Below are 27435 nucleotides of genomic sequence, written 5' to 3'. Positions count from 1 at the left end.
TTTTTTATGTTTTTATGCTTGGCCTAACCTTACTTTGGTTTTATATGAGGATTGGTCTTGATCCAAAGTCATGGTGTTGTTCATGTGATTGTTAATGCACATATGGTCTTGGTCATCTGAACAATCAAGCTTCTTGTGTTTCAAGCCACTTGCTAGTCATGTTATTGGTTCATGGATACTATGCCAAAACCCTAACCTTATGGTCTCATTTCATGGCTTTGTTCATACACATTATCAATCAAGTTATTTTCTTTTCAAAAGTCAAACATTCAAGTCATGATTAAACCAATTGTGAAACCAACTTCAAACCATTTTGTTAATCCATTTCAATTTATTTCATGTCATTTTAAACCATTACATGTGATTCCATACAAGAAAATACAAAATTTGGCATTTTTGACCAACTGTTGACTTTGGTCAATAGTTGACTTTTTGGTCAACTTTGACCAAAGTCAACCCAAATTCATTAAACCCAAAATTCACCCATAATTTTCCATTGAATATCCATTTACAAAGAAATCAAAAAGAAAATACATTTTGACCATTTGTTGACTTTGGTCAACAGTTGACTTTTGGTCAACTTTGACCAAAGTCAACTTTCACTTGCTCTTGCCCATCCAACTTGGCCTGGCCTTTTTCTTCAATGTGTCATCCAACCCTCATGCTTATTTATGTTCGTTCTTGGTAGCTTCCATTACAAGTAACACATGTGGTGCACCTTGACTTTGTAGCTTTTGAACCATTAACCATTTGCCATTGGCCTGCCCCTAACCATGGACCAAGGAGCCCCTAACAGTTCAACCATTATCCTTTGCTCATGCCCTTTGGATGCAACAAAAACCTTATACATGTGCAACAAATCCATGGATGCGAATGATCTAGCCAATACTGCTGCAATAGCCCATGTCACATCCTGCTTTGCAAAACCACCATACCATCATCATCATGCTAGCCGGCTACAACACAAATCCTGTAGCAAAACAAGGCTAGCAGACTCAGTTATCAGGGCAATGTAATGCAAAGTACTGTTCTAGATAGTGTCATGGTTCAGGAACACAACCAACCAAACATCAGAGTTTAAATGCAATGCTGTTAGAATCATGCTAAGACAACATGCAGCAGGCATCCAAAATAGTCATCAAGCCAAGGCACAACAACAGCAGGGCATAACAACTACAAAGAAGTTCAAGAGTGGAAAGCACTTAGCATGGTTCAGTCATAACAGTTCCATAATCCAAACAGCTCCATTTGTTCCAGCCCTGTACAGAATTCCATAACCATACCTTTGTGACCTGAGATCAATGTGAACCTGCAAGGCCATAGCAACTTCACACATCGAAGTATCCATCCATATAGACCATGATGCTACTGTCCTTACGAGGGTGCATACTAGCTGAACCAGGCTAGTTATCCTGCTGCAAAACCAAGACAGAAACAGTCAGCCATGCAATGCACTCAAGGCAATCACAACATAAATCACAGCTTATGGGATACATAAATCAGTATGAATGGGCATGGAACTAGCTGATAACAATTTGATCTTACATATGGGAATTGAAACCAAGCCATGCAACCAAGGTTTTTAGTGAAAGCAGGCAAGCTGTTCAGTCCAAAACAGCATGAAATAACTTGGCAAATGCAATCCATCATCACCAAACAACATGACCACCAGATCTGCAATAAAAGAATAGAAACAAGTGAGGGCAAGGAATTGAGTGCAAATAGTGGGATTAAAACTTATAAGGCATTGAACCAGAACATGAGACAAAGGACTCACCTACCAAACTATGAACCAAGACAATCTTACAATAGTTGTCGTTGCAAGGCCAAAGCAAATGCCTGCATCAGGTCATGCAATAACTATTCCTAAGGGCATTCCACAACATCTAGCAGTAAGGCAAACTAAGATACCAGACCTGTGATACATCCTGCTATTCCAATGCAATAGAAGTCAACGAACCTACCTGCTACAACAAGGCTACAGTGCAATCAGCATGTAAACACTGCTATTAAATCCTGGAAATTCAGCAACATTGAGACTTAACTGAACATGTTCACAAGTTAGTAACATCAACATTCTCCCTACCATGCCATCATGCACAGGCCAAAATTGAACCAAATGTATACCATAATCCTGCACCAAGCAAAAAGATGCAATAAAACATGAGCTAATGGCTAAGTCGAGATACCTTGATCATAACTACATGGCATTTGATTTTGACCAATTCAACTAGTATTAATCCTGTAATTATCTGTACCATTTTATATTTGAAACACATGCCTTGCTTGCCTTGCAACACCATGACTGTACCAACTTGCATCAAGCCAAACCACCAAAACCTGTTTCAAACTCAAACGGAACCATGAAGTCCCAAGCAACTACAACTAACAGACTTGACTTGCAGCAGTACCAAGATCTCAAAACAAAATCAGCAAGAGAAATGAACATTACCCTCTGTAATAAGATGTTAAACCATGAACAAGGATGCATCAAACCAAGCTCACCATTTTTCATTGCAGTAAAAAGGCAAAATTAATTACCAAGCAGTAAAAATTCAAGAAATTCCCAAATTGGAATAGAGATGAAATTCAAGGAAGAAAGTGAAGGTTCAGATTACCATTTTCGAACCTAGCATCAAAGAGGCCAATCCAATTTCTGAGCATCCAAAGTGCTTTGCAGAGTTACCTTTCTGGAACATCAAGGACCCTTTTGAAACCCTAATTCACAGAATATAAAGAGGAAAGGCAAATCAGTGGAGAAAAAAAAACAACAAAAGTACCTGGAGGCGAAAATCTGAAACAAAGAAAACCTAAAACCCCAAAATCGTACCTGGAGGCCAGCTTCGCATCCTTCACCACCACCGCAGTGACACTTTGTAAGGACCTCTCTTTCTTTCTCTTTATCCTTCTCATATGCTTGTTGTTTGAAAATATTTGTAAGAGTTGAGAGAGAATGTTTCTTTGAGATTGTGAGCTGAGAGAGCGTTTGAGTGAGATTGAGGGTTAGGAGCGCGCTTGAGAGAGAAGTGTAAGGTTGGAAGAGAAGAAAGATCGTGAGGGCGATACCGGAGGAAGACGAGCTTCTGTCATCTTCTTCTTCGTCTCCATTTCCTTTTTTTTCTTTTCTTTTCTTTTCTTTTTTTAATTAATTCAATTTCTTTTTGTTAAACAAAGATAAATAAATAAAAAAACCACAAAAATTTGTAATATGTTTAGCATTTCTTTTTTTTCTTTTTTTTTTCTTTTATTACATAGTGTATATTAATGTTGTTTAGTTTAGTTAGGCTGTCCAGTAACATTAGGCTATCCCCTCTTTTAATTGATTTGTTTTCTAAACTATCTCTAGCTAGTTCTGTTTATATTCCCAAGTGTTTGCTAAAATGATAACTGATCATAAGTGGTCTGGTGGAGAAGGGCAGTGTGTATATTCTTGAGTGGGGTGGGTTCAATACTCATGTGTGGCATTTTTTGGCATTTTATTTCTTTTAGCTATATTATTTTTTCTTTTAGCATTTTAGTTTCTTTTTATGTTTATGCCTTTATTACACTCATATGTTCATTTTGTTAATAATGTAAAGTTGTTGTATTTTAATTTAATTCAAAACCATTTTAAAACTATAAAAATCATATTTTTCTCGATTTAATATCGAGCCCATTTTTCACACCCTTGTAGGCCGATTGCTTTTTAAGCATCGCCATCGACCTCACATAGCTTACTCTTGGGCTTCCTTACAATGAGACATGTCCCTTGCACTTACACTCATACATTGTTTAATGCTTCATTATTTCATTCTTTGATTATTTGATTCGATTATATACTTGTTTATATCTTACTTGTTTGATTAACTGTGGCCTACTTGTATGGTGTTTGAGGCATGTATTATTATTGTTTGTTTGCCATGAACAATCCCCATTCATAACAAATGTATCCCTCTCCCATGAAATGTATAATATTCTTTCATTCTTTATCCATCTGTTAATACAAGAAATAAAATGAACATCCGATAATCATTTCAAAACAAGACCAAAACCTCGATCCAACGTCGAGTAATCACTTTTCTCAAAACCTAACAGAACTAGCACGTATTCATCCACCCTTTTGTAAGTCGATTGCTTTATGCATCGCCATCAACCTTGTAAGTCGATTGCTTTATGCATCGCCATCAACCTTGTAAGTCGATTGCTTCATGCATCGCCATCTACCCTTATCCCTAACATCTCTCCTTGCTCCACTCGTCAATTCTTGTTCCGATTAGGTAACACCCATTAGATAGAGCCCTTTTGTATGATAACATAGGTAGAATTCCCATATTCTTTGCATGCTAACATTAGGTAGATATTCCCATTTGTAAATCCTAACACTTAAGTACATATTGCATGACAACTCTAGGGAAGAGCTTCCCCATTTCTTTTAGACCTTCCGTGCGTCTCCGATCTTGTGGCATGTAGTCCGTTCTATTGCAAAGAGGTAACTGCCTAAGACTCGATTCAGCGAGCTGCGACACCTACTGCTAGGACGTGAACACATTGCCCACTCTCCTTTGACACAACTGGTGTCCTCCTTTTGTAAGTCCATATTCAGATGGCAATCCCTATAAAGGGGAACTACGTTACCCTGATTCTCATTCTAGATGAGATACGTATGCAGTGGATGCGACATCCGTGCGAGTCATTTTTCTCTTGACCCTTTTAGTAAATAGTACATTAGATAAACACACACCCTTTAGACAAGAAACAAACAAATGGCAATCCCTATAAAGGGGAACTACGTTACCCTGATCCTCATACCAGATGAGGTACGTAGGCAGGAGGTCGTACGAGATCTCTCCGGGCACTCTTTTCCTTTTTTGTGTGTGTTTGCTTGACAGCTAGCAGGCTCGAGTACCAGACTCCCTGTTAGCTTGTTTGTTCAACTTTGTTGTTGCTTCTGACGATTCAGCGTCCGATTAAACCCTTTGTGTGTGTAGGAGTCTGACATAAGTCCAGCGATTGGCAGTCGGTTTCCTGCGTGTGTTTTGTTTGGCGTCCCTATGTAGCCGAACTACGGCAACTCTGATTCTCATGTTCAGGTGAGATACGTAGGCACAAGATGCGATGTCTTGCCGAGTTTGACTAACGACTAACAACTAATCCTTGTTTGCTTTCGCCCTCGTTGCGATCCTTTCTCTCGCCCTCGTTGCGATCGAGACCTTCCCTTTCTCTTGCCCTAGTTGCAATCGAGACCTTTGTTCCCGTAGTTAGCTGAACTACGTTTTGCTCTGATTCTCATTCCCGATGAGATACGTAGGCATAAGACGCGATGTCTTAGCGAGCACACATCTCTTTCACCCATAGGTAGCCGAGCTACGAAGGCTCTGATTCTCATTCCAGATGAGATACGTATACAGTGGATGCGACATCCGTGCGAGTCATTTTTCTCTTGACCCTTTTAGTAAATAGTACATTAGATAAACACACACCCTTTAGACAAGAAACAAACAAGAGTGGATCCCGTAGAGTACTACGGATGTGTAGGGGTGCTAATACCTTCCCTTCGCATAATCGACTCCCGAACCCAAGATTTGGTTGCGAGACCTTGTCTTTTCCTTTCCTTTCTCCAGGTTTACTTCGAGCGTTTCCTTTCCCTCCTTTGGGATAAATAACGCACGGTGGCGACTCTTCTGTCATTTTCTTTCGCCGGTTGTTTTTTCGCACTACTGTATTTTTCAGGCTGCGACAGGTTGTGATTAGCTTTTTACCCAGTAACTTTTCCTTCTCCGTTGGTGTCGATAAACGTCGAGCTTCTCCTTCTCCGTTGGTGTCGATAAACGTCGAGCTTCTCCTTCTCCGTTAGTGTCGATAAACGTCGAGCTTCTCCTTCTCCGTTGGTGTCGATAAACGTCGAGCTTCTCCCTTTCGTCCGTTGACGTCTGGTCGAGTCTTCGCATTCATCCGTTGATGTTTGGTTACCTCTCCGTTGGTTTTGGTAAACGTCGAGTTTTTCCTGGTCGTCCCCAGTAGAGTTACCTCTCCGTTGGTTTTGGTAAACGATGAGTTTTTCCCACTACGTCCGCTGGCGTATGGTTGTATCTCTTCCAGTCATTCATTAATGTCTGGTTACCTCTCCGTTGGTTTTGATAAACGTCGAGTTTTTCCTAGTCGTCCGTTGACGTCTGGTTGTATCCCTTTCCTTCCCAGGTCATCCGTTGATGCCTGGTTACCTCTCCGTTGGTTTCGATAAACGTCGAGTTTTTCCTAGTTGTCCGTTGACATCTAGATGTATTTTCCCCGCGGTCATCCGTTGATGTCTGGTTACCTCTCCGTTGGTTTTGATAAACGTCGAGTTTTTCCTAGTCGTCCGTTGACGTCTAGTTATGATTTCTTTCCCATTCATCGTCTTCCGATGTCTGGATGTGACTGTACCTTTGAGAAAAAAAAATAAAAATCCCCAGTAATAAATATCAGATCCCAGTGGAAGCGCCCGTTGGTGAACTTTCCTTTCTTGGATCCCCGCAGTGTGCAAATTTCTACGGTTCTTTGGTATTCAATCCCTGTTTACCCTGAAAGTCTGACAGTCGTTGCTCTCATCCATTCGGGTTCCCAGTTGATTGAATAGGGGCAGCTGTAGCACCTCAAATTTGCACCTCCCATTTTGTACATTCATTTTCATGTTTAGGTCATTAGCATTACATTGTCCACTGCATATCATTACATTGTCCATTGCCCAAGTGCAAGACATCAGGTCAAGACTGGCCAGGAGATCCAGTTGTGCAAGCAAGCAAGTGCATTTCCTATGGAAGTAAAGCCCTAGGGTTGGTTCATTGAGTTCATATGACCTAGGGATCATTTTGAAGTGGTTTGGCCAAAGGTTGGATATTCAGAGCTCATCAGTCAAGCTGAAGTTCATCTGAAACCCTAGAAAGTCAACCAAAGTCAACTGTGCATTCAATCATGGATTTGAAGGTGGGAGATGGTTAGATAGGCCTCATTCATGTCCACACAAGTCTCATTTGACATTGCAAACATCAACATGGAAGAATTTGAGGTCAGATGAAAAGTTTCCAAAAATAGTAAGTGACCTGTAATTTGAAACTGCCAAAAATGGAAAGGGTTTCTCCTCAAGATTACATGTCCAAGAAAGCTTCAAATGAAATTTTGTTCAACATGAAAGTTGAAGATCTTGCTCTCCCCTTTCCAAAAAGTCCAAGAACATGAATTTCTCATGTATGGTTAAGAAGTTATGGATCAATCATGGTCAAGAAAATTTGAAGTTCAAAAGGGGATAACTTTCACATCATAAGGCCAAATGAGATGGTTCTTTTTGTAACATTTCTATTTTGACATGAGCTATCCAAAACATACATCAAAAACCATGCATCTCCATTACAAAATTTTGGCATTTTTCATTTGCAATTTGGAGGGAAAAGTCTAATTTGAAAATTATGCATTGTCCACACATTCCATCATGTGCATTTGGCTCCAAATGGATTTTGCAAGTGAATTAACACTGAATTCATGCACTGTAGCATTCATTCACATGCATATAGGGTGAATTGACAAAATTTGCATAACACTTGCGTTTCACTAATACACTTGCATTTGGCTAATTGTGATTAGGAGAATCATTAACAGCTCATATATAAAGATAATCATAACAGAATTCAGGATTAACATTTCATTTTGGTTCAGATCTAGATCCAATTGCATAATCCTCACATTTTGCTCTCTCAATTTTTCTGCAAAATTCTCCACAAACCTTGCTATTTCCTCGATTGAATCATCATTGAGTTGGATTGAAGTAAGATTGCAAGGATTTCGAGCTGATTTTTGAACTGTTGAAGCTAGCATCACCAATGGCCATTGTAGATTTGAGCAACATCAAGCAAGATTGAGCATCCAGCATTCATCCAAATCATCATACTAGCATTGAAGATCATCTGTTTATGCCTTTCAGGACTTAAAACAAGCAAATTCACTTCTGCACTTCAATTCAGGTCAGGAATCGATCCTCACAACTCATGAAATTAGGATATGCATGTGGTAGATCTTTGAATGTAGAGTAATCTGAGCTTTGAATCGTTAATTTTCATCAAGAAATGAGTGAGTTAGGTTGAATTTAAGATTGATGTGTGAAACTTATCTTGCTCGATCCAGGCATGTTAGTGAGAATTAGGATTAATGGATCATTGATTGTTGATGTGCTTGGAAAGATGAACATGATGATGTATTCGTTTTTCATTTCTGTGCAAAAATGTTCTTGAGCCTGGAAATTGATGAAGAACACGATGAACATTTAGGTTTTCAATTCCAGAAATGCATTTGATCTGTTTTGGCGCTTGTTGCATGCGGTTTTCTGTTTATGGCCATGCACTGGTACGCGTGGCGTTGAGGTGTTAAATTGATTGGTCCAGATTTATTTCCAGCGCCACATGTACTTAAGTGAAACGGTGCGTTTCACTTAAGTAGTGCTCAGTTTAAATTGCCACGCGGTTCGATCCTTGGCTCCGGATGTTTTCAAACTAGGCTTTGCATTATTTCCATGTTATACCATGCCATTCTTATACCATGCTTTCATGTGATTTTAGTTTTTTCATTCATTTCAAAAATCCATAACTTCATGAATATTAATCCAATTGAGATGAGGTTTTTTGCACTTTGTTCCTTATGATCTCTAGAATGTTATGGTGATTTTTCCAGAAATTTTGCACGCATGGATTTTAATTTTGGCTAGGGATTGTGTGTACATGTGTTTTCTTGACATGCCTTGCCATTTTGCTTGTGAAATGATGGATTTTAATCCAATGACTTTGATATTTTGTGTGCTTAAACTAGACATATTCATGGTCATTTTGGTATAGAGTTTGTATTTTTAGCATTTCTGGATGTTGAGATATGATATGATTAAGGTAGGTGTGACAATGTGTGTCACACCTTTGCTTGCTTGACTTGAGGAATTTATTTGCCATGCCATTTCAATGCCAATGGATGAGATTTTTTGCATGATGATTCTTATGGATGTTAGGATTACTCATGAATATTTGTAGAATTTTTGAATGCATTTCCAATTTGTTTGAGATTTTCTTTGCTGATTGGTCATGTTTGGACTTTTTGAAAGTCATGATCTTAGATGATTTATGAAATGCTTGATGTTTATCATATGAACTTGAAATTTTGTACATGTATTCTAGACACTTTTAAGTTTGCTATGGCTTTGGTTTGAGACATTTATCATGTATGGATTCTGTTTTGGGCTTGTGTTAAGATGATGCATCTAATTGTGCCTTGTTTGAGCTTGTTTGTGCATACCTTGCCTTATGGATTTATTTTCTATGCTTAGACTTGTCCAAATGCCTTGAATTTTGGTGTGTAGATCATGTTGTGTGTGCTGTTTAACCATGATTTTTCTTGAGATTTTTTTAACCATGTTTGAGTTGATGTGGATTGGTTCATTCTGTTTGCTTCTATGAGCTTTGAACTTGCATGCTTTGCCTTATGTGCTTTGTGAAATGAAATTGGTTGATGCTATTGATATGAGACCACTTGGATATTGTTACTAATTGATTAAGCTTGATTCATGCCAATTTTCATGTTCTGTTTTGGATTATTTCTCCCCCTTTGACCCTAGGCTTTATCTTAGTGGTTAGTGCTTATGTTTGAGTTGTGTTTTCAGGACAAGAAGCATATGGCCTTGAGGAGTTTGATTCATTTGCTCATTTGGATTGATATTTGATTGATGTTGATTAACATTAAGTTGTTTTGTAGGTGGATTAGCTCCTTTGAGTGGAGCTTGTGCTTTGCTTGATGCATTGCTTGTGTACAGTTGACTGTCTGTTGTCTGTTGACTTTCTTTTTTGAGTTGTATACTGATTGTGTTGGATTGTTTTCAGGTACCTTAGTTGCTATAGTTCCTTTGTGAACTTGCTTTTGCTTTGCTTGATAGCTTAAGCACTGAGGTATAATTTCTCTAACTTCATGTAGTCTGGAAGACCTGTCCTGTTACTTGGGCAGGCACCTGTCTGAAGTCCTCCTTAAGAGGAAATGCTTGTGTTTGTTTATCTTTGTCCCCTGTACATATCAAAGACCTCCTAAGTGAAGAGGCATTGGCAGATACAAGAGATGTGTAGTCCATCTCCTGCTAATCAGTGAGTCATCCACTTTGCTCACACACCTTGTGTTGATGCATTGTGGATAATAGCCCAAGATCTTTGTTGTGTCAGTCATGTGGATAGAAGAGTTCCAACTTTCTGAACTCCCACACCTTCATTTGTCTGAAGCTCTCCCAGGCCAGGGATAAGAGCTGTGAGGCACACCCCTCACTTCCTATTTCATCTGCTTCCCCCTAACTCTCAATGTTAGGGTTAAGAGCTAACATCACCCTGATATAGCGGCTTGTTTGTCGAGGTTGACATGACCCCTTGACTAAAGCCTAGCCTTGTTTGAGCCCCTCTGTTTGTATATAGTGTGTGTGCTTGCTTTGTGCTTTTGTATGATTGCTTTGTTTGTGCTGTTTAGGATAGCTTGCTGCCTGTGCAAGTTAGATAGCAACCTCAACCTTAGGACCATGGTGAATTAACATGATAACTATTAGGCTCGAGTTAGTCTCCCTTCTAGTTTGTCATTTCCCAGCCTCTGGTTAGGTTAGAAGTCCTTTGTCCCTGCGTAGGGGAACTACGTCGCCCTGATCCTCATACCAGATGAGGTACGTAGGCAGGAGATGAGCTGATCTCTCCAGGCGCCCTTTTGTTTTGTTTGTGTGAGTTGTTTCTCCTTTTCTGGTTGGAGTCCGATGTAAGTCCAGCGATTGGCATTCGGTTTCCAGGTTCTTTGTTTGGAGTCCGACATAAGTCCAGCTATTGGCAGTTGGTTTCCAGTGTGTGTGTGTTTGGTTCGGAGTCTGATGTAAGTCCAGCGATTGGCATTCGGTTTCCATGTTTGCCTCTTTGTGTGGAGTCTGACGTAAGTCCAGCGATTGGCAGTCGGTTTCCTGTGTGGTTTTGTTTGGCGTGCGTTAGCCGAGCTACGAGTGCTCTGATTCTTCTTTAGTCCGAGAAGATACGTATGCATAGGATGCGACATCCTAGCGAGCACGTTTCCCCTGTCCCGAACTACGTTGACTCTGATGTTTGTGCCTGACAGACTACGTAGGCCCAGGATGCGATATCCTGCCGAGTTAGTTTCTTTTGTTTTCTGTGTCTCTTTTCAGCCAGTGTTTGATGTTTGAGCAGTGTTTAGCAACCTTATTCCTTCCTTTTGTGCGTGGATCCCGTCGAGTACGACGGATGCGTAGGGGTGCTAATACCTTCCCTTCGCATAACCGACTCCCGATCCCATTCTCTCTGGTCGCGAGTGTAGGAGAATTGCCATCCGAGGCGCAGCGGAATTTAAAAATTTCTCCATTTAGTGATCCTTACGAATGGGCATGATCAGTGATAGAATCGTTACCTCTTGTGGCGATTCAAACCTTTGGTGCAGATCTCTGATAATGATCAAAACCTTTGATACAGATCCACGGGGCGATCACGAACGTTGAACGATGACAACGTCTCTACTCAGTCCACACGAACGGATTCCTTCAATCGCAGTGCTAGCTGTTTGTGAATGAAGGCTTTGAGTGAGAGAAAGAGAGATACAAAATTCCAACTCTTCAGTTGTGTTGTATTCCCATACAAAGCTTTTGCACAAGAGCTCTATTTATAGAACCACTTGTGTGGGCTTCAAGCCAAAAAGCCCACTTAAATGCATTTTGGCCTATATCTCATAATATGCCAAAATCACTTAAGTATTTGGTACCTTACCATATTTCGTATTCTGCTTAAGTACACCGTACCTTACGATGTTCCTTAATTATTCTATCTCTTATCAATCCGTCCTTTGTGTGTGACCCTATAGGTTTTCGCGACGTTGGCAATTATATTAAATCACGCATTTAACATAATAAACAGTGAGTGGTATCTAGCAACACATCACTGCTACCCAAGTCACGAAAATGTCATGTGATCTGACAAAACCTCCTGTGATAATAATTATGTGTATAATTACCCCTTTGCCCTTATGTCTATATTGAACACAAGGTATAGACCGTGTCACCCTTGTCCAGTTCAATATTGGGCCCATAGACATTTATCCTGTTACGCAGGATTGGCAAATTCCATCTAGGACACTCATGTCCCTCAGCATGCTTCGTGGAGTACCCATTAACTGTCTTTATGGTCATCCAGTTACGGACAACGTTGGATCAGCAATAAAGCACTCAACTCTACATCTAGGATCCATAGTGGTTTCAGGTCGAAGAGTGGTATACACTATTATCACCATGAGAATAACTTATGACACTTTGCATAACTTTCTATATAGTATTCTCATAGCGGGTCAATCCGGTATAAATATTACTCCTAATATTCATACCTATGTTTAAGACTTGATAACTCTTTATCCATGATCCATGAGATGTGATCATCAGTCTACAAACATAATAGTCTTAATGCTTTAATGTTATCCCACTTCACATTAAAGCTCGACTACAGATACTTTAAGAACAGTGCCCTTATGTTTAATGTGTTCTCATGATTAAGTCACACTTAATACATTAAACGAACTATCTATTCTAGGGATTTTACTAATCAACCATAATAAAGAAAATGCCTTTAAATAATTCGATACAAGTACCAAAAGTATTGGCCTCTAGGGCTTACACCAACAGCGAGACCATGTCTTTTCCAAGTTTACTTCGAGCGTTTCCTTTCCCTCTTTTGGGATAAATAACGCACGGTGGCGGCTCTGTTGTTTTCGTTTCCCGCCGGTTTTTCGCATAATGCGACAATAGGGTCCCTCATTCTGGATCCCCACACCTTCTTTGATTCAAGCTCACCCAGGCCGGGTTAAGAGCTATGAGGTCTAACCCTCATTACCTTTCATCTGCTCACCCTGACGGTCAATGTCAGTGGTTAAGAGCCTTAGCACCCTTACATATCTGGCTTGTTTGTCAAGGTCGATATGACCCCTTGACTAAAGCCCAACTTTGCTTGAGCCTCTTGATTACGTATAGAGTGTGATAATTGATTGCTTGTTTGCTTATCTGTGCATCTTTCATATGTTTGCTTTGCATGCATCTTTGTTTGTTTTGTGGAGTCAGATGTAAGACCATTGATTGGCTATCTGTTTCTTGTTCCTTTTGGGGAGCTGGATATAAGACCATTGATTGGCACTCCATTTCCTATTTTGTTTCTTGTGTGGAGCTAGATGTAAGACCATTGATTGGCTATCTGTTTCCTATTTTGTTTTCTTTTGTGGAGTTAGATGTAAGACCATTGATTGGCTATCTGTTTCCAGCTTGTTTGTGGAGTTGGATGTAAGACCATTGATTGGCACTCTGTTTCCCATTTTGTTGTTCTCTTATGAGACCCTGCTTACTTGCTTATTGCTTTGTGTTGCCTAATTCCAAAGGAACTTCCTTGGACCATTTCTATGATCTTGAGAAAGCAAATCCTATTTGTGGCTTTGTCCCTTAACCCTTTTGTGCTTAACCTTGAACCTTGTTTTCATCCATAACCCAAACCAGAAAACTTTTGTGCAAACATTTTCACCTGTTTTCAAAACTAGAAACCTAGGCCTCATGCCTCTGATTTTTAAACTCTCTTTTCATAATAATAATTGTAATTGAACTCTAATTCATACTTTGACTTCATCTTTGTGAATAATTCTAATTGGTTAATTCAACCCACTCAATTGCTTTTGTGGCCCCTGTCCACTTGCTAATCAAGTTTTCATGCATTAGCCATAGATCTGAATTATCTTAGTGGTTGATGTAAATCTCACCGCATCCTTAGTGATCGAATTGTAAGTCTTCCATACTGATAACAGGGTTAACCCCTCTAGTATGTCGAAGTTGTTCTCACATGGTGGATTGTTGGCTTAGGTCGAGTTTTCTCCCGTTGATAATGAAAGACCTTAAGGCTTTTGTTTAAAATCAATCCACTCATCTTTTTTTGGAAATCTTTTAGCCGAACTACGGCGTTTTGATCCTTATCTTTCATGAAAAGGTACGTAGGCAATGGGTTCATCCATCCAAACACAAAAATAACTAACTTGTACATTCTTCTCTCATCTCTTCAATCAATGTTTGCACAATAAATATTTCATAAACAATAACCTGATACAACAAGTTGTGAAAAGGGCTCCCTAGGAGTACCTAGGATGTTGTGAGTGCCTAACACCTTCCCATGACATAACCAACCCCCTTAGCCAGATCTTTGACCTTTTATTAGTTTTCTTTGCAAAACTTCTTATGCTTTTGTTCGCTTTCTAGCCATTCCTTTGGATAAATAGAAGTGCGGTGGCGACTTTATCTTTGAATGATTTACCTTGGATCTAATCAATATTTCCAATGGTGACGAATACACCGCTACAGTACCTGTTATGCAAGACATGCTAATGAATATGCAAATGCAATGACATGTTTATCAATTTCAAAAGGTATTCTACCCCTTGATTCCAGTCTCACATTAGATAAACAATGTAAGAAAACCCCGACTAGAATCAAGAAGAAGATATAAACCCCTAGGAATAGATAAACCTGATGCATGTAATGCTTATGATTTAATTTTTATATCAGAGGAACTTTAGAGTCTTATTTGCAAATTTTGGAAATATTAAACGTTTACCACATACGGAAATATCATGTCAATTAATATTTGGAAATGTTTCTACGCCAAAGAAGTACAGTCTTGGTAACCAAATACAATACAAGAGAGAAGGAAAATGAACATCCTATGGATCCCTAGAAGCAATCATCCAAAGCCCTCGAGACCAGAAGATAAGCTGCACGAAGCCTCTTCACCTCCCTCTCATAGGCTGCCTCCATATCTGCCTTCTCTATTAAAGCATCCTTCTCTCTGATCTGCTGAAGCAACTCCTCTCATTCACGGATCCAAGCACACGAACGGTCTTCGTCTCTCAAATCCTCTACTCCTTGGCTAGGAAGGGTTGAAGGCCCAGCCACAACCAAAGGTGTAGGTCTTGGATACTCATAAGGCATGAGGTACTCGGAAGCTCTCCTCCTAACCCAAGAGGTATAGGGTTCCAAAGCGATACAGTTCTTCGGACCTAACTCCTTCCTTCCTTTCTTATGGATATTGCGCCAAGCGTGAACCATCCTGCCCTTCAAGCCTTGGGGATCTTTACCCTCCTGAAAGAACACACCCTCTAACAGAATGTTATTGGGTTTATCCTTTAAGGGGAACCCAAGCTGACGACGTGCCAAAATAGGGTTGTAGTTAATTCCACCGCATGTACCAAGAAGAGGTACATTGGAGAATTCACCACAAGAGTCGATAATCTGCACACCATCATATACACGGTTGTACCATAAGATATCATCATTAGTGAGAGACATAAGTCTCATGGACCACCGTAGACATCCTTTGTTCTCCTTGAAGGCGAGCGTCTGAGGCAAGTGCAAAATAAACCACTTGTACAATAGAGGCAAACAACACACAATGGTACCACCGCCCTTTGCATTCCTCATATGCAAAGAGAAATAAGTGTCACCCAACAGAGTAGGAACGGGATTAAGAGTAGAGAAAATCCTAATGGCGTTCACATCCACAAACTTGTCGATGTTGGGGAATAACACTAGCCCATAGATGAGAAGTACAAATATGGCCTCAAAGGCGTCCTCACTCATGGCCTTCCCAAACATAGTAGCTTGATCAATGAGGAAATCAGACGGGAGACCTTGAATTCCACCTTTGGTAGTCATATGAGCACCAATAATAGATTCATCTATACACAACAGATCAACAATCTCTTGAGAAGAAGGAACTCTCTCCAAGCCACTGAACGACAACTGGTCTAGGATGGGTATGCCCACAAGATAGGCATACTCCTCAAGCGTGGGCAAAAGCTGGAAATCCGGAAAAGTGAAGCAACGGTACAAGGGATCATAGAACTGCACCAACACACTCATTAGACCTTCATCCACTTGAGTAGCCAGAATAGACAGAAGCTTCCCATGACGAGCCTTGAATTCCAAGGGATCTAATACATAGGATGTCAAACTCCTTAACTCTTTCAAGTCGGGTTGTCTGAAACTGTACTTCTTCGTATTCCTTCTTTGCTTATCCATGTCTGAAAATTTGCAAATAGACCTCTTAAGTTCCTTGAAAAATTTCTCATTGTTGATGATATGGATGTGTATGAATGCATGAATGCATGGATGCAACAATCACACTCAAGGATCAAGCAAATCACACCACACAAAAGTCATGTGATGGATCAAGTCATCCTTAATATCAATCATCCATTTTGGTGGATTATGGTTTACACCTTATCAACACCTAAGTTCCATTGATATTAAGGATACACAAGAACGGATCAACCACAAATCAAGGGTTTGTTGCAAGTCACGAGCATGGAGTCTTGGTTAAGAACCACCCAAAGGGAGTGTACTATGGTTAAACCTGACAATCATGTTCTACAAGAGGTTCCCATAGTCATCATCCCATCTTTCGGATATTATCGGATAAACGACTACTCGTATTCCAAAAATATTCTCAAGAGAGAGTCTTATGAGTGTAGTATCGTGTAACAATCCTATCAAATCTTACACTTGAACGATCTTCGCACTACGTCCTAAAAATAGGCCAAGATGGGCGTGGTAAACTAAGGTCCTTGGCTTCTAAGGCATATATTGGAAAGAGTAATGCCTAACCACGACTACTCGTGTGACATTATTGATCCCAACATAACCTCCACCAAGTGAATGGGCTTGCAAGTCAACTTGCTAAGGAATAACTCCACACAAGTCAACAAGACTATGCCATTCTCCTATCCTAAGTGCACTCGAGTTCGGGTATAGAACTCATCTCACAAAGATCACCAAGCATACAAGGAATTAATATTCAAACAATTCAATCATTACATACAATACAGTAATCCCAAATTGCACAAAAATATGTCACAAAGCAATATACCATACAATACAACAAATATGAAAAGTAGGCAAAACCCAATAGGCAAATGATAGTCCCCAGCAGAGTCGCCATTTTTCTATAGCGGGGTATTCGTTACCATTAGAGATATTGACTAAATCCAAGGTAAACCATACAAGTCGAGTCGCCATCGCACTTCTATTTATCCAAAGGAATGGTTAGAAAGCGAAAAAAACCTAAAAGTTTTATCGAATAAAAAACTAGTAAAAATGTCAAAGATCTGGGTAAGGGGGTTGGTTATGCAATGGGAAGATTTTAAGCACCCAAAACATCCTAGGTACTCCTTGGGAGCCCTTTTCATAAGTGTTGTTCTAGTCTAAAGGGTGTAGGTATATCTAAAGTACTATTTACTAAAAGGAAGGTTAAAAGAAAATGACTCGCAAGGATGTCGCATCCACTACCTACGTATCTCATCTGAGTATGAGAATCAGAGTCTTCGTAGCTCGGCTACATATGGGTTAAAGAGAAGTGTGCTCGGTAAGACGTCGCGTCTTATGTTTACGTATCTCATCTGGAATGAGAATCAGAGCAAAACGTAGTTTGGTTAACTAGGGGTTAAGGATTACCATCTGAACATGGACTTACAAAAGAGGACACCAGCTGTGTCAAAGGAGGGTGGGCAGTGTGTTCAACGTCCTAGCAGTAGGTGTCGCAGCTCATTGAATCGAGTCTTAGGCAGTTACCTCTTTGCAATAGAATGGACTGACATGCCACAAGATCGGAGACGCGCGGAAGGTCTAAAAGTGGGGAGGCTCTGCTCTAGAGTTGTCATGCAATATGGACCTATGTGTTAGGATTTACAAAGGGGAACATCTACCTAATGTTAGCATGCAAAGAATAAGGGAATTCTACCTATGTTATCATACAAAGGGTTCTACCTAATGGGTGTTACCTAAACGGAACAAGAGTCGACGGATGGAGCGCAAAGAGGAGTTACGGATAAGGGTAGACGGCGATGCCGGAGACAATCGACTTACAGGTAGATGGCGATGCCTGAGGAAATCGACTTATAAGAGGATGGATGAATGCGTGCTGGTTCTGTTAAGTTTTGAAAATGATTACTCGACGTTGGGTCGAGCTTTTGAACTTATTTTGAAATGGTTATCGGATGTTCGTTTTAATTCTTGTATTAACAGGTGACTAAAGAAATGAAGAAATAAATATTATACACTTTATGGGAGAGGGGTACATTTGTTATGAATGGGGATTGTTCATGGCAAACAAACAATAAGAATATATGCCTCATACACCATACAAGTAGGCAACAGTTATCAATCAGATCAGATAAATAAACAATATATAATCGAACCAAAGAATCAAATAATGGAGCATTTAAACAACGCATGGGAGTATGAACATGTTAAATAATCAAGCAATAGAAAGCATGAATGAGAGAAACAAGTATAAAAGATAACAGATGAATCAAATAGATGAAAATATACACACGAAGGGTCCACTGAATAATTTAATCAGGAAATGAGGTAAGGACCAAATAAAATCAAGGTAAAAGGCCTCTAATACATGGCATATGATATGAACAAGGGAGGATCAAAAGATCTCTTCAATTGCCATAAGCAATCCCTAAGTCAAACATCGATCATAAAGAAGTCAACTGAAAATTCAAGTCAACTTGAAAAATAACAAATAAATAGCAAATTAATCAAGAAAATTATGAAAAATTAAACTAAATGATGTGGTGTCAGGACATCATCATCCCCGAAAAAGATTTTAAAAATAATGGAAATTGGCACGTGAATTAATTAAAACAAAACATAGGTCAAACCAAAAGTCAATTAATAAGACTAGGTTAGAAATAAATCAATAATAAATAGTAAATTAATCAAGAAAATTATGAAAAATTAAAGTAAAAAACGTGGGGTCATGACATCATCATCCCCCAAAAAGTTTGAAAAATAACAAAAATTGGCACATGAATTAATTAAAACAAAACATAGGTCAAACCAAAAGTCAATTAATAAGACTAGGTTAGAAATAAATCCAAAATAAATTGAAAATGTGAAATAAAATATCAAGAAAAGGTCAGGTTGACCATGAGATAGTGTTCAACCTTCACCCCAAAAATCAAATGGTAACAATTATTTTAAGTCATAAAAATAAAAAATCAATAAAAAAAAGTGTGTTAAAATGGACCATTTGGAATAAATAATTAAAATAAAATATTAATATTAAAAAAATACGAAAATAAAAAATTATATAAAATTAAATAAAACGTTAAGAAAAGTGAAAAATATTTTTGGGTAATTTTATGGGCGAAGAAAATATTTTAAATAAGAAAAAGAAATATGAAAATGGAAGGATTAATGGTGATGAACATGGTAAGCAAGCGTAGATATATCAAAACATGGCCATGGAAGAGATGATTATCTAATGGAAAATAGAAGTGGAATGGAATATGATATGTGATTAAGCTTTGCCTCCTTGCCATGAAATTCCAATGCTCCTTTAGGGTTAGGGTTTCAGCTTCTTAAATAGGGTGGATTAGGTGTTCTCATGGGCTTTTTAATATGTGATTTATCCATAAGAATAAAAGTGTGAAGTGAGGTGTAAAATGTTGTTATTTTGGACCAAACTTAAGTGAATGGATGTCCAATGCATGGCCAAAAGAGGTAAAAAACGCGACTGGTTTGTGCAGCATGCTTAGAAAATCTGATTGGGCCAGTCAGACCCAAAATCTGCCTAGAAAATCAAGTCATGGTGCCCACTTTAAATGAATGTATCTCTCAAACCATTGATCCAAATGAGATAATTCCAAAAGGATGTGAAAGAGGACATGGCAAGGTACAATTGTTGTGAATAAAATATTTCCAAATAATTCCTTGAAGTGCAAGAAAACTGGCCAAGAAGTCTTGACAAATTTTGAAGATTTTGGACTTAGAAATTTTTCTAAGTGTCCTAAATAAATGTCTCACTTTGACTAAGCATAACTTTCTCAATTCTAATCCAAATGGAGCAAACTTTATATCTATAGGAAGCTTGGAACAAGAGGAACAACTTTCATGTTGGAGAAATTTTCAAATGGAGCTTTTATGTTGATGAAAAATGGGCTTAAAGTGAGTGCAACGATCATGAAAACTTGCCCTAAATGGAAAGTCAACCATTTCCAAATTAAGTAACTTTTCCAATACCTGATTAAATGATGAATCCATGATGAAACCTTGATCAAATTTCACATGTAGGATCCCCTAGGCATGGATTTTGAGATTACACTCTCAAAATGTCAGGAGTTGACTTTTCTGGCCCCATAGTTGACTTTTCCCAAACTGTCTGATTCCCGATTCCATTGATCAATTGAAGCACTTCTAGCTCAAATAAAGAGCTGATTTTTTGTATGTAGACCCTTGTGGACATATGGAGGGCCATGGAAAAGAGTTTCACCCAAAGAATCAGAAATAAACTGATTTTATACCAAACCCTAGTTTTAGGGCAAAATGATCAGGAACTGATTGCACTGATTGCCAATGGATCTTTCTGAGAAATTTGTGAATCTTCCTAGGCCAAGATGCCTCTCTAATCATGACATGGATGAGTTCCTCTACTTCCAACCAAACATTGCCTGTTGCAAGTAGCCATGAAACCCTAATTTCTGATTAAATCCAGATGAGCACTCTAATAGCTTTGAATCCTTCACTGATGAACTGAGGACCATAATAAGATACTTGGACCCCCCCTGAGACCCTTGAGACTTGTATACTTAGAAAATGAAGTCCAATTCTCAATTTTGCTTTGTGTGGGCTCCTTCTGTTAAGGAGTGATCGATCAAAACCTGATCTCCATGTCACTAATGCAGTATGCAATGAGTATGACCTAATATGATGCTAATGAAGTGTAAAACATAATCCCATGCTTCCAGGAAAAATGAAGGGTAAATTTTGGGGTATTACACCCTCATAATAAGAGGCATACCTTTCAAGACTCTCATACTGGGGCATACCAACTCAAGGGCATAAAGAGGCCAATCACTCCAAAAAGTCATCTATTGGGGGTATACTTTTCAAAGGTTCAAATATTTGGGCAACTCATATAAAGGTCATATCGCAACATTATGGGATCCAAGTTCCTTCTTAGGGTACTCCTCCAGACCCTAATAATCAAGGACATACTTTCCAAGATTCATTAACTGGGGAAGTCCATATCAAAGTCATACTACAACGTGATGGGATCCAAGTTCCTTTTCGGGAAATACCCTCTAAAGCTTAATCAATCTGGGGAAAACCGCAACAAGGCTTGATCAAAAGAAACCGCTCCAAAAAATATTTCGTCGGGGGCATATCATTCCAAGGGTCTATTAGTCAAGGAAGAATATCTCCAAGGCTAATACTACGTCAGGACGTCTCAAGTGCATGGTATGGTTAAACCGCTTCAAATTCATATTGAGGTGAATTTATTCAAATACCCAACAGGTTGGGGCAACCATGGTGTAAGACCCCAATTTTGGGCCCTAAGATCCCTCATGGCCCATATCATTCATATCATAACCTCAAGGATCATTGCATGCCTTTGCTTCCCTCCTAGTGGATAGATTGCCTTGTGGGTTTGTTTCTTGATCACCAAGCATACTTTGCATTTGTATATCTTTGCTTTTCACATGTTTACTAACCAAAAAGTACAAAATATTGTCAGCTAACCTTGTTGATTGCAGATGAAGCAATTAGGTCAAAGACAGTCAACAGTCAGTCAAAGCAATGGATGGTGGCCATTCTTGCAGAATTTGGGCACCATGATCATTAATCAAAGGTTCATACATCTTGAGACATCATTTGAAGTCAAGGTCTCAAGGAATTAGGGTTTGGAATTCATCAGAAGAAGTTCAGTCACTCAAAACCCTAGAAAAGTCAACAGAAAGTCAAACTTGGTCAACGGTTGATTTAATCAGGATTTGATGAAAAGAATTGATTTGAAGGAGTTCATTCATGCTCATCTAAGCCTCATCTATCATGTTCAACCTCATCATGGAAGAAAATCAAGTGAAATCAGAAATTTTCCAGAAATAGAAAGCGGACCTGTAATTTCAACTGCCAAAAATGGAAACTTCTTGATCTTAAACTTACTTCATGATACAAGCTCCAAATGAATTTTTGCCCAACATGAAAGTTGAAGATCTTGTTCTCTCATTTTCAAAAAGTCCAAGAACATCAAAATCCCATGTGTGGTTGTCAAGATATGATCAAATCATTTTCACCAATTTTTGAACTTCAACAAGCCATATCTCCCAAACCATAAGGCCAAATTTGGTGGGGTTTTTTCCTACAAACCACATTTTTCATCCTCTTTCCAAAAATATAAATTTCATGACCTAAAACCTTACCATTCAAAATGGCATTTTTGGACCTTTTGCATTTAAATTCAAAGTTTGACCAAACTTTGACTTTTTGGGTTTTTGACTTTTTCTTGATTTGGTCAATTGGGAAATGTTCCATACAATATTTGTGACTTGTTCCAACCCTTAAACCATCATCATACCACCATTTTCCCATCATTTTGAATTAAAATGCAAAATTGACAAAATTGGCAATTGGCTTCACAAAAGCAAATATAGTACAGCATTTTCTGTACAACCACAAGCAGCATTTTGTTTGGTCTGCTAGCAGCCTTTCCAGCCCATTTGTGCAGACAAACACACCCACCATTTTCACTTGTTCCACAATTAGCAATTTGCAAAATGATCATTACACACAAAACCAATTTACCACATGATTAAATGATGATTAACAGATGATATTTAAGCCTTCATTTTCTGTTTCCAACCCTAGTTTTTCTCAGCCTACCACACAAAAAAACAGATATTCTCTCTTCTTGCATTTTGGCCAAATTGGTTTTTCTGCACAAAACACTGAAAACCCTAGAATCCCCTTCATTGTTTCTCCACAAAAACACTTTGGTGAGCTTCTGTGAACCATACAATTTCATCTGTCCAGCCTTCATCATTTTCTGTTTTCCAAAGAACTCACCATGGCAGTTTAGAGTTTTGAAGAAGTCCAAGCAAGTGTGAGTTGAAACGAGTTATCATCCATCATTTAGAGCCAAGGTCTTCACCTGTTTCAAGCTATCACACACCAAGGGCCACTGTTTCACATTTTTCTTCAAGAACAAGTAAGTGAATCGACTTCCATTATATGCAATGCTATGATATGTTCATGAAAGATCATCTTATGCTGATTCTAAGGAAATAAAGTTTGTTTGAAATGGTGTTCTCTTGATGGAGAAATCTGCTTTTCTTTTTCTTGTTACAAATGAACTTTTGGTCGATTTGCATTGCTGGGGTTGATTTAATGAATTTGGACTTGATATTCTTGTTGTTGGATGTTTAATGATGATGTTAGTATGTGTGATTTTGTTTTCTGAACATCTTGAATTTTCAAGCTCATGATGATGATGAGTACTGCTGTTGCATAATCCATGGTTCTGTCCAGAAATTCATGTGAGGTGTGTGTTTGTTTGTTGCTAAATGTTGTGACCTGAACACTAATGCCATGTTATTGTTTGACTTTGTTTGAAAGTTGTTGATTGAATGATTGAACACATGATGTTTGATGTTGTTGGTACCACGAAGACAATGAACTATGCTGTTGTGTGTGTTGCTGTTGTGATGCTACATAAGTGCTAATGCTATGTCATTTATGTGTTGTTGCTCAAAACTTGTTTGGTTTGATGGTGATGAAACATGAACTTGATGTTTTGCTTGCTAAAACCTGCTGCAGTTTTGAATCTCATAAACATGCTCAGAAAATCCATTGCATTGTGTTTGTTGTGTTTGGTGTTGGTTGTTCAATGTTGCATGATATTTGCATGAACCTACTGTGCTATGCTGTTTTGTTTTGTTGTTGATTGATGCTACTGCATCATGACAGTACCTCCTTGCCCTAACTAGTTGTTTCTGCTGGGTTCCAAGTGATTACTTGATGGTGATGAACACAGGCTGTCCATGACTAAAACCTTATCCTTGCCCAAATTTATGAGCTGCCCAAAACTTCCCATGATTTTGATGTTGTTTGTTGATTGTTGTTCATGAACATGAGCTTGAAGTTGCCAATGCCATGCTGCTAGCTTGCTATTGTTCTTGATGATTACATGATTTGATGAGCATACCCTGCTACTGTTATGCTTGAGTCATGAATATGCACAGAATTTTCCCATGTTTCATGTCTTGCTTTGTTATTGAATGATGCTTAACCAGGCTGTTAATGTCCTGCTGTCATTGCAACCTTGAACATGCTCAAAAATCCTTATGGTCATGTGCTGCTATTGCTAAAATCCATATTGGTGTGTACTGTTATTTGGTCTGCTGTTTGAATGATGATGGTATCATGCTGCTTGCCCTGCCATTGTGTGCTTGCTGCTGTTATGATAATGTTGAGAACAACTGCCATGCTGTTATGTGCTGTTGTTTTGATGATTACATATTGATGATGAATATGCCAATGCTGCTGTTTGAATTTTCCTGAACATTGCTCATAAAAACTACATGAATTGTACTTGTTGTGTTTGGTTTATTGGCTGTTTTGGACATTGCATGAACCTACTGTTACTGCACCATTGCTGTCTGCTTGATGCTGTTACGATGATTACATGACAATGATGAAATATACTGCTTGCTATTTATATGCTGTCATGTACTGTTGTTTTGTTTGACATGATGCTGATAAACATATACTGCTACTTTGGAACCTCATGAACTTGCTCAGAAAAACCATGTGATTTGTGTTGAAAGCTGTGCTATACCATGCTGCAATTTTGAAACATGTTGCTGCTGTTGTTTTGTTTTGTTTGATTACATGATAAACATGAATACATGCTGCAAATGCCAATCATGCTGTTTATGCTTGAACCTAGAACTCTGCCTTTGAAATCCCCATGATTGTGCTTATGCTGTTGGTGAGTGATGTTAGTGGATGTTAGTTGTTGCATGAGTATTGAGGCTGGGTAGTTTTATTCTGTTCATAATTGATTATTTGTTGCTGTTGTTGCCTTGTTCGAATTTCAATTGATTTTGAGCTTGGGGATGATGCTTGTAGGCTGTGCTGATTGTGTGTTTTAGCCGAGACATTTTGTTTGATGTTGGTGACAACATGAGTATGCTGGCTGTTAGTGTTTGATGTTGTTGTTCATGATTCATTTTCTTACCATGCTGGAACCATTTTGCTGCTGTTCTGAAACCTTAAAACCTTGCCCAGAATTCTGCATGAATGTGTATGGTTTGAACCGTTTAAGTGTGCATGAGTGTGGTTGTATCATTACCGTGTTTGTTCATGAGCTATGATTTTTGATGGCTGTGATTTTGATTGGAAATGGCATGCTGTATCAGCCGAACCCTAGGTTACATGGACATGTTTGTTGCCCAGAATTTTCGAATGCCATTGGCTGCTGTTGATGTTGCTACTGTTCCATTGGGAACTGGCCAATCACAACATTTCGTTGTGCAGGCCAAAACTGTGTCGTTTTGAGTAAGTGAGGCGGATATTACCAACTCTGCCACGGTTGACCCTTGTGTTGACCAATTGCCTTGCCTTTTGTTCATGCTTACTACATTATTTCATCCAACTTCAACAATTATTTTCTAATTCATTTTTCATCCAAAAATTATGATTCTTTTTCCATCATGTTCATGATTGAGTCTAGTTTTTAATTGTGATTTTTAATGATTTTTTCATTGGCTGGATTTTTTATGATAATTATTTTCTTCACATGTATGCCAAAATGATACATTGTGCCATTTCAATTGTGAAATTGTCATATTGCATCCATTGCCTTTGAAAATTTTTGTGGTAGAACTAGACACACTGACCTTCATTTCCATATAAAGTTTGTGGATTTCTCATTTGTGGTTTGATAGATATGAATTTTTGAATTAGGGTGTGACAATTCGTGTCACACCAATGATATGCAAATGTATGATTTTTGTTCACATGCTTCCTCTTATCCAAATGATCCCAAATTTTGCATGAATGATCCCTTGCATGTCTAGTTTGTATGTGAATTTTCTTGGAATTAATCATGCTGTTTTCCATTTAATTGAGAATTTTCTTCCATGCTTGGTCATTTGTTGACTTTTTGTGCTATGCCTTGCCAAATCTGTTGTGAAATTCTCAAATCTTATTGTATGATCATGAAATTTCATATGTGATAACTAGACATCTCAAGCTTTGCATTGGTGTAAATTTCATTCATTTCTCTTCTGTTTTCAAATTGATATGATTTTTTGAAGTTGACCCATGTTTGTTGACTTTCACCATGCTTACTTGAATTTGGTTTGACTTCATGATTTTTGTTGACTGCCTTCCTCTCATCCAAATGCAATGAAATTTGACATGTATACCATGTTAGATGTTAGGATTGAGTGTGGTTTATTTCATGATTTTTGAATTTGTTTGAGTTGATTTTTGAATGAAGTCTTTGCTGTTGACTTTTGTATGCTTCTCTTGCCATGCTTTGCATCCTTTTGCATATGAAATGACCATGATGCATGATTTTATTATGAATCCAATTGAGAATGCTTCTTGAATGTTTAGACTTGGTTTGGGTTGACTTTGTCTTGCTGCCTTGACTTTTTCTTTCATCTTTGACCCTAGGCTAGCCCTAGTGGTCTTCTAAGCTTATGTTGAGTTCATCTGTTTCAGGTTAAGCACCAATGCCTCGAGGATCATTCAAATATTTGTTTGAGTTGAATTATATGATTTGCTAACCTTTGTTTTGCAGGTGACTCATATGCTTGAGTCTTTGTGCCTAGCACAATTGGTCCCTCTGTGGTTGACTTTTGGTTTATTTCCTTTGATTTTGACTGTTGACTTGTTTACTAATGAGTTTGACTTTTGCAGGTGCTTTAGTTGCTTAAGTTCTTTGAACTTGCTTGCTTGCTTTGCTTTTTAGCATTTGCTTTGAGGTATAATTACTTCTTCTTCATGTAGTCTGGAGACCCGGTCTGTTATTTGACCGGGCAAACTGTCTGAAGTCCTCCTTAAGAGGCAATGCCTGTGTGTGTTTATATTTGTCCTAAGCAGGAAAAGTCCTTCAAGTAAGGCAATTGGTGGAAGGTAGGGATAAGTAATCTATCCCCCACTATTCAGTGTGTCCTCTCTTTGCTCCCATTACATGGTTGAGCATTGAGATAAATACCCAAAATCTAATCGAGTCAATAATGTGGAGAGAGTTCCTACTTTCTGAACTCCCACACTTTCTTTGATGCTCTCTCTGATATGAGATTGAAGCAATGAGGCACACCCCTCATCTCCTTTTCATCTGCTTCACCTGAGCCCCTCAATGGCCAGGTTAAGAGCGACCTTTACCCATTACAGTGGACTTTTAAAGTCAAACCCTCTTGTGTGAGCCCCCATTGTTTGGCTATAGAGTGTGCTGTTTGATATTCATTGATTGATTGATTGCTTCATGTGCACTTGTTTGCCTATATGCTATGCATTTATCATCATCATCAATTGCCATTAGTGCATGATCA

General features: G+C 38.6%; 1 long non-coding RNA gene across 1 annotated transcript; it reads right to left on the bottom strand.

The window, feature by feature from the left end:
• Window positions 1-2010: 2010 nt before the first annotated feature.
• On the bottom strand, window positions 2011-2595 carry LOC127133517 (uncharacterized). The gene is made up of 3 exons (XR_007807490.1): window positions 2453-2595; window positions 2259-2340; window positions 2011-2134 (listed from the first exon to the last, which is right to left on the bottom strand). It is a non-coding gene; the product is annotated as an uncharacterized LOC127133517 (long non-coding RNA).
• Between the last annotated feature and the right edge of the window lie 24840 nt (window positions 2596-27435).

The sequence above is a fragment of the Lathyrus oleraceus genome, chromosome 1, assembly GCF_024323335.1.
Source record: "Lathyrus oleraceus cultivar Zhongwan6 chromosome 1, CAAS_Psat_ZW6_1.0, whole genome shotgun sequence".
In the NCBI taxonomy this organism is placed as follows: Eukaryota; Viridiplantae; Streptophyta; class Magnoliopsida; order Fabales; family Fabaceae; genus Lathyrus; species Lathyrus oleraceus.
Note: the sequence above shows the minus strand (reverse complement) of the source record. Positions and strands in the feature narration are given on the sequence as shown.